Genomic DNA, 13429 nt, shown 5'->3' with positions numbered 1-13429 from the left:
CTGAGCTCGCAAAAGCTTTTGGCAGCCCCCCTCGGACTCTATGTCTGTGTGTATGTGTGTGCGCATGTTGGAGGGTTACAGCCCCCTAAAGCCTGGGGTAGGGCCCGCAGAGCTCAACACTCAGCAGATCAGTGGGACAGATCAGTGGGACTGGGATGTCCATCCCTGAGCCTTTCGGCCTTATGCCACTTTAATAGATGGAGCAGTCCTGTGCCAAGATTGGCCACGTTTGGCGTGTGGTGTTCATTACAGGGCCAGTGATAGTTCCTGGTGTGGAGAACAGGGTGTGATCCACATCATGATACACACACACACATACACACACACTCCCCCAGTATCCCTCTGAATTAAAGAAAGATATAAGGTATTTCTTTGATTTCTAATTACACTGCAGTTTGGCGCAACTTGCGTGCCAAGAGTGATGCATAAACATCAGCTGGAGTACGCTGCTGCTCAGTGCTGGTTTACACGGAGCATTTGGGCTGAGCTTTTAAAGGGGAAACTGTTCTTTATTGACAGAAATCTTTTGGCTAGCAGCAACAGGATGTGTGAGTGTGTTGAAGTTGGCATTCATGACATTCCAGTTTTGTTTTTTTCTTTTTCTTTTTTTTTAAACTCAAGTGGAATCTGGCCACAGTTCCTGCTTGGACACACTTTCTTTTCTTGCTTTCTTGTGTAAAGAGGTAAAGCCAGAAGTAGAGTTTTCAAGGTGCTTATTGCAGATTTGGGAAACTGCCTTGCATGGTTCTTCTTTTTGTTGTTGTTGTTCTTTTCTTTCTCAGTGTTTCTGGGTGTGAATAGCTGTGCAACAATAAGAACAGGTGAAAGCATTCACAAGTGGAATTTCTGGCCCGCTTTCAACACTTTGTGCTTTCCATCCAGAAGCGTGCTCTGCTGAGAAAAGCTTGTTGGTGCTGCCTGCTGGGTTAGAGGAGATACTAATACTGCTAATTTAGGTTTTAGGTTTATTATTTATAAATTTATTGAATGCAGTTCCACTCCAAGCACTTTTAAATAAGAGATATGCAGCACACACAGAAATGCAGACGAGGTGTTTTTACTCCATTAGATCTTATTATTGTGTCACACGTTGCCCCTCATTTTCCTATAAATCCCGTAAACCGCTGCGTAATCGAGTGGTTTTGGCACTGATACGATCCATAACAGCTCTTCAGGAGTCTATTTAAAGTCCTCTCTAGATGTGGTGGTTTGTTTTTGTCGAAACAAAAGGCTATTTTGTTTATTGCAGCTTTGATGCAATAGAATGCTTGTGGACATCTATTTTTTTTCCACGTCTCAGCGATTTGATTGCTCAACACAGACTTGTTAACATTTCTCTATAAAAATGTGTTTATTTCTAAGGAGGGATTTCCAGAAAATAAATGCTTTATTTTCTTCTTCTTTTTGCACGTTTTTATGAAAAGTATCGCGTATTTGTTTGCGTCCTTGGACGAGGGTTTGGGCTTCATGTCGTGGTCACACGTGGTCCTATGCTGCGTGTGTCGTGCAAGTCTGAGTTCGTCTCAGAGCCTTTGAGGGGCCGACGGGAAGGGCGGGGGGGCTCCTCTCTCTCTCAACGCGACACTGTAAGATAAGACCATCTTCTCCCCTTTGGTTCCAACTCTCACCGCTTGAAATTTGATTCTCTTACCAACAGGATCACAGGCCAAGGTATTTCTGCTTGTATGCGTGTGAGACACAAACTACCACACTGCATGAGTGGCATTTCTGCCATTAAGTCCGTGCCCATGCCCTCCACATCAGGGTGCTCACCTTTCACTAAGCATGAGGCCAGGAGCCCAACAGGGGGCAGCAGCTCTGCAGCAGCGTTGGAAAGAATGATGCAGAACTCTTGGTTGACACTTTTTAGTTGAAAGATGTTCCTCTAATGGAAAAAAAAAAGTAGTAAAGTATTGTGAAGGCCAGCAGACCCACTAACTGTAAATGGTAATGTCCCTCAGGCTTTCACTTCAGGGACATTTACCTCCAGCGTCCTCCTAAAGGCAGCAGCACTGGGCCTCCTCTGTGTGCTCACAGATACAGCACGGCCAGCCGTTGTTAAGTCAAACTGTCACTAAATGCAGCTCTGCTTACGAGCTTCAGGTGTTTGCAATTAACACCCGCCTACACCCTCAACGCACACTCAAGCAGCACATGCACACAGACGTACACAAACATTCGCGTACACAGGCGTTCATTACTTACACATGAGCACAACACCTCTAAGGTGCCCCGACTAATTCGAATCATGTGGGGACAGCATGTGTCCTGCGAGGAAGGAGTGTATTGTCATCTAAGCAAATTGCACTTAAAAGCTGTTTAACAGGTCTGATACTTAGTAGGGGGCACAAAGTCTGCCAGCACTTTGGCGAGTACCAGCCTGAAAATGACTATAAATAAACCTGAGTCAGCAACCAGCGATGGCTCTGCTGAATGAATGGGTGTTAAAAATATGTTGTTTTATGTGTGCTATGCTTGTTTTCTGCTATACGTGAGGACTGAGCGCCTTCAGTGTGCCTAATGCATCTGTGAGAGTCTGTGGTGTTCTTGTATGTGATGCCACGAGGTCAAACCCCTGGTTGTGCAGTCAGATTAGATTCCATGAGATAAGAAGAGGTCATTAGCACACTAAATGGGAGCACTGGGCCCCCTATATTCGAGTGTTTGTGCATAGCATTCTCACGTTGATGTATTTAACATGTGCCGATACCAACAGAAGTCCTACATATATATACTCTTGACGCCTTCTGCAGCAGGCTGATGTTTAATCGCTTGAGAAATGCACTACTTCTTGTGTGAAACCCTCCAGGAGTCTGTTGGCGTTAAACATCCCGGCATGGGATCGGCCTCTCACTCTCACTTAAGGGCAGCTGAATGCACTCATTGCCCAGCATCGTGCTCTACCACCTGGAGGCGGGGGTGGAGAAAAGTCTTTTGGGAGATGGAGACCCAAAGCGGGGCCAGCAATCACCCCTCCCTTCAGGCTGCATTTTGTTTAAAAGCCATAATAAATCAGACAGGAAGCTTGCTGCTACCTATGCAATGTATTGCCACAGAAGAACACATATAAGTTTAATTTATTACCACTTTAAAACAATAACAGCAGGAAATTTTGTTTTTGTACGCCATGTTTTAGATTTGTTACACTGTAGCTTTGGGCTGGGACGGCATTGAAATGCTGGACCAGAGCACATAACCAGCTCTTTGTGCACGATTGTGAGTCCTTTGACTTCATGTTTGTACTTGCACCCGTGTATTTCTAGTACTTGTGTTTATTTTGATGTCTGCAGGTACACGGTTTATTATGTCTTGAGGTGACTGAATACATTGCTTTAGGTATCATATGGCATCAATATTCTCTCCCCTGTGGCAACAAGTAATAACCTGATGCCACAGGGGAGAGGGGTAAAATTGACAATTTTCAGGAGACAAAATCATCTCTGTCCTGCTGGCACACGGAGTTAAGTGTCTGTGCACGCATACTCATACTTGCAGATATCAGTTGGACCGCAGCGTCTTTTTTCCAGCATAAATCTTCTTCTGATCCAGGCAAAGTTGTAGTGCAGAATAAAAATATGTTCTACATCCAGCTGACCTATTTTTTTCTCTTTGCACCCGTTTTACTTCACACACTGTACTTCTTCATGAGGTGAACATACGAGCTAAATCGATTTACAGTAAGCGATTTATTGAATGTAATTATTTGAAAATAATATTTCAGTAAGACACCGCTGTGTGGTGGTCTTTTATTTGAAAGGAAGTAGAATGTTTCCCTCTTCCCTCCTGTGCTGTCCGACAGCCTGCTTTGCATTTAGGACTACATCCCAAAAGACTACAGACATCATTTTCATATGGACAGCAGCTCCACAGCATTTCGTCCTCAAGTTACTTTTTTGCTTCGGCTGACGTGTCGTTAAGAGGAGGAATAAAAATAAGTGATGTATCTTAATTTTTTCTTATTTGGAAGATGATCTTGGAAGGCTTAAGTGTTCTCAGTTTATTTGTAGGAGGAAAGGGGAATGCTGCTTCTTAGATAGCTGGAGATATTTACTTTGGCGATGGCTACGTCTGCATTGCTGAAGTCATGCGCTGAGTGTAGCGATTGAGTTCAAGAGGTGTTTCTAGATCAAAGCCCTTTAACTGGTAGCCACTGTCAAACAAGTAATTTAGTGAAATGGGCTGCACCGTTAAAAGTTACAAGGGGAAATTGCTGAATTTATACATTGTAACGGGTTACAGGGAGGACTTTTGCACATGTGAAAAACTTGTAGGAAACCTTTTTTAAAGGGAAGCTGTGTGAAGTCTGGTGCTGTGTGGCCGACTCCAATCAGCAATGCAAGAAGGAAGTCATGAGGTAAATGTATTATTCCCACAGTTGAATGTGTGTGTTTTACAAAAGTACAGTTTGAGAACTCTCAGTTTACGTCTTCTTTACATAACTTTTGGTCTTTTATGATCTTGTTACAGCGATCTTGGTAAGCCAGGGTGAGTGCCAGTGCTTCATCTGTTATGTGGCTAAACCAGGATGGTGTCAGTGAAGTGAAGAGACAACTCGTCTCTATATGAGATGTTCATGTGTTCATGTTCACCAAAGCATTTGCATTAAAGTCAGACTGAGGATGAACTGAAGCACAGCTGGTGGAATCCACTCCAGGTGTGGACATTTTTATCCATGTATCAGCCCTCCTGACCATTGATTAGCACACACACACACACGCAAACACACACTTGCACTACATAACCACAGAGAAAACGTCCACACGTCTCCCCTCTCTGTCTCTCAGCAGCTCTTTTTATTAAAGTTAGCTTTGTGAAACCACAACGTTTAACAGCGGGGCCAACATTCTTCCTGGCTGGACACAGGCCGGCCAGGCGGCAAGGCCCACGCGGACCCCAGGAGAACGAAGAACTGTCTGAACGCAGCGATCCGCCCTGGGATCGTAGTCCCGATTCACAATAAAGGTTTCTGGATGCAATTATCTGCTGGCATGTTATCATATTATCTGTCAGAATTGACCGAGGCCATTAAAAGCAGGAAATGATGTGAAGCAGTTAAAGGAGGAAGCACAGATTCTGGCTTATTTAAAGAACTTTGCATCCATGTGTACATATTTAAGCATCGTCACCTCTTGGCTAGTAGGGGGAATATCACCTGTTTTGAATGTTGTCAGCCCAATAAATAGCTGGAGCCGGCTAATGAGCAACAGCTATTTAAGGACATGTTTATATTTATGTGTTTTTCTAGACAAGTAAGAGAGCTGAGAGCGGTTTCTCAAGCGCGGCACAGCAGTGGTGCGAGGGCATTAAATAAAAGAATCAGTTTTGAACACAACCCCGACACAAACATAAATTAGATGTTTGTTTTTACCACAGATGGACACTGAATTAAAAATAAAATTCTGCATTTTTGAGGTTTATTGTACATTGTGAACTGAATCAACAAGCTATTTTAAAATTGCTTTACTTAAACATCTTTTAACATCAAGTTAAATCAATTCCGTGGGGAATATAGAGTAAAATATCAATCATTTCAAATGCACATGGCATCAAAGTACAGCTAGACTTTGAAGAACATCTGATGTGCTGCTTTTCACACAGTAATGCTTTGTCTGATGGGCATGATTTGAAAACAGCCATTGTTTGCAGCAGACCAGCGTGCATCAAAAGCATCAAATGTTGTGTTAAACCACAGGGATGTAATTCATTTCTTTAGCCCTGGATTGATTTAGGAGCATCACCACAGATGTATCCATGGTGTTTCTTTGGCTGGAAACTCAGCAGATGGCCTTTAGAAGATTACTTTAAATGGAAAACAGCACTTATTATAGCTATTGAGTATTTCTAGTTTATTTATATTAGATATTCTGGTATTTTAAGATGTGTTTGGGACATTTTGTCTCATATTTTCTTTCATAATAATCAGTAATGGGAAAAAAATACATTTTTCTTCAGGGAGTCCATATTTTCAGGACAAGCAAGTATGGCTTTGCAATTAGCAGTTGCAGGAACTTGCAGAGTGGTGCAGAGCAGACACGCAGTGCCAAATGTGGAAACTATTATCGTGTTTTCTTTAATTATCACAAGTGGCAGGTGACAAGGTGAATAGCCTTTTAATGGGGGAGCAAAAAAACTCTTTAACACCACCATGTGGGCTCCTGCTGGCTGACAGCACCGTGATGATGAAAACAGCCCCTTTCTGTGTTATAGTATGAACCTGTTTTATATTAATTTAATTGATTTGTGTTAATTATTTCTCTGTATTCACAAAGATCCGAAACACCTCATGGTGATGTCTTTTGAAGTGTGTTTTCATTGGAATGATAGTGTCACTCTTATCCTCTATTAAAGAATAAAGATCGACAGAAATGAATATCCCATATCAGCCCTTCTGCATTTTTACAGCTCAGTTAATCTGTCAGGAATGTAACAAGGCTGACCCCAGCTGCGGGACGACACCCGTGCAAACACACCTGGATTTATTGGGCAGTTAGCATCTCTGGACATGAACCCAGACAAGCAGATATGCAGGGATGGTGCAGAGGATACTGTTTATCCTTCCAGATGCAGACTGGTAATAACAGTCAGGGTATATCTCTCTTTGGGAGTCACAGAATGGCTGTTGGAGATGTGAAGAAGAGCACTGGTGATCCAGATGGTCTCGCTGTGGCAAACGTGCTCCTGCTCAGTGTAAAAGCCCCTGGATGGACTCGCCACTCTCCCGGCACCTCTTTAATGAGCTGAGCTCATAAAACTGGGCTTGAAACCTTTGAACGGGCCCTCGGCACCACTGGTGCATGTTATTCTGTCATAGCAGGGAGTGCAGTATAGCTCTCAACAACTTAACACCCCCACTTTGAGCAGCGGTTTATTTACTTGTCTCAGGTCTGCTCTCGCTCTTTCTCTCCGTTTGACCTCTCCAAATATGTCCTTCTGTCTGTTATTTCCCCACATCCCTCCCCATGTCTCTGTTTCCTACGTGCAGCCCCTCCCCCATCATTCTGCTCAATATTTATGATTTCAGGAGTTTATATTTAGCTCACGATCTGGTTGGTCTGAGGCTGCTGTACATCCACAGTGGGTCAGTCAGTGTATACATTAACCCAGAGTTCAGCCAGAAGTGAGGCGGGGGAATGGAGCTTGTTATCACACATGCTGTAAACAGACGATGAGGAGATGCAGGGGGACTTTCACGGGAAAAGTGGGGAGTCCCTGAAGGTACAGGCCAAGGTTGTCTTGTATTATAGCTACTGGTGAAGAGGAGCAGTAGCTGTTAAAGGCTATAATCTGCTGACTGAATGATTGCATTTCTAATAAGATGAACAATACGAGCTGGGGTTTTATTTTTTAGGGTTGGTTGAAAAAAAAAAAAATAATGGCAAAAGTTAGCCAAGCAAAACTCGCAGTCATTCTGCTCTCATGTTTACAACCATATGTAACACATGCAGGGCTTAAGACTAAGCCTCAGTGGCTGCAGTTAAACGATCAGCATCACTCTGTGTGAAATGGCCTGTCCCGCCGATCGAGTCATTTATCTCTCTGAGGTTTCTCTTCACTGATTTGAGGATTTCGCGCGCAGTCGTACGCCAACCCGGCGTACCAAAAATGACCCCGTAAATAGATCTGATCGCCAGCCAAGCTTGGGCAGAAGCCTGTGCGTGTTCAAGCTGTATGTCTGTACGTGGGGGTCACCGATTTTGGGTGAATGTTTTTCCAGCAGGCCTCAGGGTGAAGCAATGTGATAATTGGAGCTAAACATGTGTTTATGTGCACACAAACACACACACACTTGATTTGTTGCTATTAAATTGAAACACTTGATTTGTATCAAGAATGCTGTTGCTGCTGCTGCTCACTCTCTAACTGCTTGTTCCGGATGGAGGCACAGGTGGAGGTGGGGTGGGAGGAAGGAGGAAATGGAGAAACTTGGAATAGCACAATATATTGCACATGTTGAAACTTTTTATCAGCGTTCCATCTGTTTTTTACATACTGAGCAAGCTTGTGTGCGAGCGTATGCTTGTTTTGTGCGCGTGTCTATATGTGTGGGCTCACCTTGCGTGTGTGTTCCCCACATTTCTGCATACCACCCGACAGCCCATCTCCATTGCCAGCCTCTGCAGGGACTTCTTATCTGCATATTTGCTGTTCCACTCAGGAATCATAAACGAGTCCTGAGTGCATTTTGGGAGCCAGGAGAGTATATCACAGATGTCCAGTCAGCTTGGGTTACACATGGAATATCTGACTTGAACATGTGGACAATCTATCAGGTCTACCATCTCTTTCCTCTCATTTTCTCCCTGCCTGCATCCAAATTTTGTTTCTCTTACTTGCTTTTCCTACTTTTCCCTCTCAGTATTTAGCATGCAAATGCCGCTCTTCTTCCCACATAGTGTTTACACAGACGGAGCATCGGATGTATGTAAAAAGGATCCAATCAGCCTGTTTGCTCATTTTTGTCTCACAGTATTTTGTTTCTAGGGTTGCAGCATCAATGCACATCAATAGGAAGAGGCTCGCAACCCATTTAAACATAGAACCACAAAACAGCACAGATGCATGCTCAAGTTTGTTTGTTTTTTTCACTGTCACTCTTTTGCTTGCTGCTGATACTCCTTAAAGCCGGGGATTCACACTAGGGACTGAGCAGTCTCCACTTTAGTTCTGTTTATTTACTCTGAGTGTTTTCTCGCTTTCATGTGGTTCTGATGTGTGATCTGGAACAAGGACAAAGACTGGGATGAGTGGAGAGAACGGGGAGAACGAGACAGCGGCCCGAGGAAGCGCCAGAGAGACTAATGTGTGCAATGTGATTCCCATGAATGGGATTTAAGATGTGAAGTAGACAAATGAAACCAAAGTCTTTCTGTCACTTTAAATTGCTCTCTGTCCTTTACCAATTAGCAAATATGGTGTTACTGCAACACTCTCTTGGCATGCAGCATTGCCTGCCCTGCCTGGAGCTACATATGATTCCTTTTACACTCGGAGCACAGATCGGCTGTTTTTAAACCAAAAGCGAATGTATACACATCTATAACCGCTCAAACTGGATCTTTTGTTTATAACGCGCAATGAGCCAATAAGGAGATCTGACCCAATTCAAGCCGCTCATCATAAAACGCGCTGAGCGTCGGAGCCAAACCACCAGCGAAAAGCGATTCTCTAGTGTACTTTTAATTGGAAGAATTGGCTTGACATGCGGTGTTATTGTCTAAGAAGGGGGAGGAGGGGAAAAAAGAAAAAAAGCTGGCACAGATGAGAAAAAACTGCGGTTGTTCAAATGAGCGAGGAAAATTAAGATGTTATGGTATGAGGCTGGAGATGGGAGGTAGGATTTCTAGCTTGTGGGTTTTTGTCTGGGTGTGTGTTTTTACAGAAGAACAGTGGAATTTATTAGATTTTTAAAAATGGTTCTGATGAAAGCTAATACAAGCCTAACCAGTGAAAACCAGCTGACTGCAGGTACAGCTGCTGGGCTCTAAAGTCACACCTCTGACACATTTTCAGTTTCTAAATCGCGTTTAGTCGGCTGCCGTAGCGAGCTCTGATCTGTCGCTTGTTAGTGAGGCCTTGTCTGCCTGTTAACTCATCCAAATCTGTTTCACCTTGCTGGTGGAAGCCTTAAGATGCACTCACAGCCAAGCACCCTATTTTCCTTTTCTGGTTGCTTTCTCTTGAGGTTGTATGAATAGAAAAAAAACACAATACCATTTTTGGTGCTGTCATTCTCCTGTGAAGAGCCAACCTACTGTAATTTCCAGAAAACCCCAATGCTATTCTATTTTTCTTTTGTCAGACCCAAGTTTTGAACAACTAGTGTACCTGGCTCATTCGGGAAACAGGAATGTGACTGACTCTTTTTAACAAGCTGGTTTCTTGGAGACAGATTTCCTGGCGCCATGGAGCTCTCATTTATTTATTCGGAGCAACAGGTTTGATCAAATCAGACAGGCCTGACGAGCGTCTCTCACGTGGCAGATCAGCTGGACAGCCCGTCATCTTGCCCGACCCTTTAAACTGCGTTAACATTCATTCAGTCTGTCTCTGTGTCCTCCTCTATTGTGCACTGATGCTTGTCTTTCCTGTGCAAGGTTTTTTCCTCAGTGCACCTCTGAATGCTTGTTTGTGTGTATGTGTGAGAGAGAGAGGAATAGTCCACGTGCAGAAAAACGCAGAGGGAGGGTGACTGGCTGCAGGACATGCTGGGGGTAGGACCTCAGTAAAGTGGGGTCAGCCTTTAGCATGTAATGCTGTGTCTTTCCTCTTGTTTCTCCCCTGCTCTTTGACTACTTCATTAATGCTGGCCTCTCCAAACTGGCCGATTGCCTTTCATGTTTTCCCCTGGGTCATGGCCTAGACATGACAGTAGGCCTAACATTTCAAAATAAGGCCTCTCCAAGGGGACATGTCAGGTTTTTCACTGAATTTATGTGTATTTGTGTCTAACGGGATTAGGACAGAGTAAAAAGAAAAAAAAATCTTACAAACATCTGTGCTTGTTATCTTTTTTAACCTGATTTAGTGTCACCGAGTGGAGCCATTGTGGATTGTGCCATTATCAGGAGAGAGAGGTTGAATTTCTTTGAAAAAAAAAGAAAGAAGAGTTTATACTTAACGGAGGAGGAAAGTTAGAAAACGGGGAAATGTGAAACCTGTCATTGTATGCTGTCTTGGAATAATTGTCACGTATATTTAGCACATTGAGACACAAAGACAGCTGTTGTTGCCAGCTCACTTCTATTTTGGCCCTGCGTCCGTCCTGTCATTTTAACTGGGCCCATATCTGTAAATAGTCTGTGCCGCTGACAGGCTCTTCACACAGATCACACGCCACACCAAGATCTTATCTTTTAATATTAATAGAAGCCAGACTTTGGGGATCTAATAACCTAAATTGAACTGAACACAGTCTTAGGTTCAGTTATCGAAATTCGCTGCTGGCCCCGGCACACATCAGGGGTTTAGTTTATCCGGGATCTTGCGTCCAGTAATAATCCTTAGCCTCTAACCTTGCAACCTCTTCACCTTTTAGTAACAGTGGCGCCCCACAATCTCTCCTTCAGTAAGCTTCAAAACCTAAACAAGGGCAAACAGGATGCTCGGTCACTCCTCCACCTTTTAATCTACCTCCACTAAAAACACCCGGTGTTATCTCTGGGAGCTAAACGCCATCATCAGCACCCCTGCAAACCTCTCTCACCATGGCTCTGGGTGGGGGGAGTGTTTAAATTAGGGGAGAAGAAACTACAGTTATAACATGTTTGTAAATGTTTAAAGTTTCTGACAGATGAATGTCTGAAAAATGCATAAATATAACAGATATCACAAAATTGTATGTGAAATCTATATCTGAACTCTTTTCCCCATAAAGACAACATTTGACAACCTCCCCAGTACCCTAAGTGACATAAATGAGTTTTGTCACCTTAGTATGTATCAAAGCTGTGGTTTGACAACCATTAGAATAGTTTCCGAAGGTAGCTACACAGAGACCACCCTTAATGACGTCTGATGTACACCCAGACATTCTGTTCTATAAGGAGGCCTGAAATGTGACAGAAACTGCTCAGTTCAGAGAAGAGCTTCAAGTGTTACTCCCGCAGACTTTCATGGAGTAAAGAGTTTAAAGGAAGCCAGGTCTAATTTAAACATTACTTGTTTTGTTTTACCAGGAGGGAGCTGGTCCCTATAAGTTCTTCTTAGCGCTGAGATTTTAGTTAGAAGTGGAGCTCACAGTTCAAAACACCTAAAAGACATGTAAAGGAGACTTGAAGCCAATCACCTCTCAGCTTTTGGCCTGAATCTACCACCTTTACTGTGCAGACATCCATGCAAGAAGACGGATGAAGATAAGGGTTGTTTGTCTCTATAGGGTGGAGGGGTGAAGGAGGAGGAGAGGAAGAACTTGGAGGGCTGTCAGGGTTCCACGACGGATCTGATCAGGCTGCTTGAGGGTGGTCAAGGGAGCCTTTCCTAACAAAACAGATCGGATGACTTGGCATTTGGTCCTGAAGTTGTCCATGCATCTATCTGTCAGTCTTTCTGTCTGTTGGGTTATGTGGGTCTGCCGACCATCAGTCATCATTCACTCAGTCTCCCACACACTGACCTGGCCCCCTCAGTCCAGTATCCTGCCTCTGGCACAGTTACTGGACTCGGCTGTGGTTGATGTTGAAGTTGGAGCTGAATTGAGTTAGCCAAACTGTTTTTGGATCCTCATGACATGAAACAAAAGGGCCCCCGAGGAGAACATTGAACCTGGTTCCAGAGAGCAAACAAATATGTTTCGACGCAGGGGCCCACATGCACAGGTATATGGATATGTACACAAAGGCAGGGCTTACGTGCCAATAAAAACAGATACACATACACGCAAAGCCATGTTGCCATATGTGCGTTTGATGGAAACACGTAGATTTTGGATACGATCCAACAAACCCTTGATGGATTTTCAGCTCTACTCTACTCCAGGACACACTCAAAAACACAGTGACAAAACAAAGAGGCATTAACCATCAAGCAGGAGCCATAGAAAGAAGCAGGAGAATGCCGTCTCTCCCAATCCCAGTTTTCCTATTTTTCCCTTGAGGGACATGAAGTGAAACTATCATTTGTTCCCTTTCCCCTCATCCCAGCCATCGTTTGTCCCTCGATCTCCTCTTCAGCTAATTCTGATATTTTATATGTTTGAATTCACAAAAAAATCCTTCATGCTGGAGACCCACACGATGCCCTTCTCTCCTCCTGGTTGTGATTGTACATGTGGTATTGGGCTCTTTAGTCTTGTGTACTGCGGTGTCACTTTTGTGCTTTGTGGTATGGTGTTGCAGTGTTGGGCAGACAGGCTGAGCAGGGTTCTTCTTCAAAGTGAATTTTTAAAAAGTCTTCATTGTTTTTCATTCACGTCTCTTACACACGCTGACATAAACGGACATATGTGCACACTTAAGGTATGCTGATGTTCCTGTCTCCAATTAGGTGCTTTTTTTGGTGGGGGGGTGTCTTCAAGTGCAGCCCATGTGTGCATAGTATGTCTCTACCTCTGCCTATGGAGGCATGCTCACACACTGCAGACAGCTCCAGGGAAAGCTTCAGTAACTTGCACCCTCGACAAAAGAACCTGCAGCTGGCTGTTATAATGAACAGCAGGGCCTCCTCAATTGAGTAAGAATGGGAGATGTCTAGAATATCATTTTAAATGTCTGGAACATAAGACATGACGTAGATTATGGTGTATTGCTGTCAGAAGAGTGCAAAGGCAACCAAAACCCATGAATTGTGTTTGTGCTATCTTAGCTGTGTGGACCGGACTACAATTATTCAGTAACTGTCGGATCACCTGCTGGATCCTAATGACTTTGGTGATCTTCCAGTTTTATTCATGCCTCCGAGAAGTTTGTGGCTTTGAGTAAAACGTCTCAACAAC

At 43.7% G+C, this 13429-nt stretch overlaps 1 protein-coding gene across 1 annotated transcript in view; it reads left to right on the top strand.

Moving 5' to 3' along the window:
* col23a1b (collagen type XXIII alpha 1 chain b) overlaps positions 1–13429 on the top strand; it is a 135834-nt gene that overhangs the window by 1298 nt on the left and 121107 nt on the right. The gene's annotated exons all lie outside the window — the stretch shown is intronic.

Source organism: Diplotaxodon limnothrissa, linkage group LG2 (genome assembly GCF_057381915.1).
Source record: "Diplotaxodon limnothrissa isolate DT_005_m linkage group LG2, D_limnothrissa_male_GT1.1, whole genome shotgun sequence".
Lineage (NCBI taxonomy): Eukaryota > Metazoa > Chordata > Actinopteri > Cichliformes > Cichlidae > Diplotaxodon > Diplotaxodon limnothrissa.
This window is presented reverse-complemented; position numbering and strand designations above follow the sequence as displayed.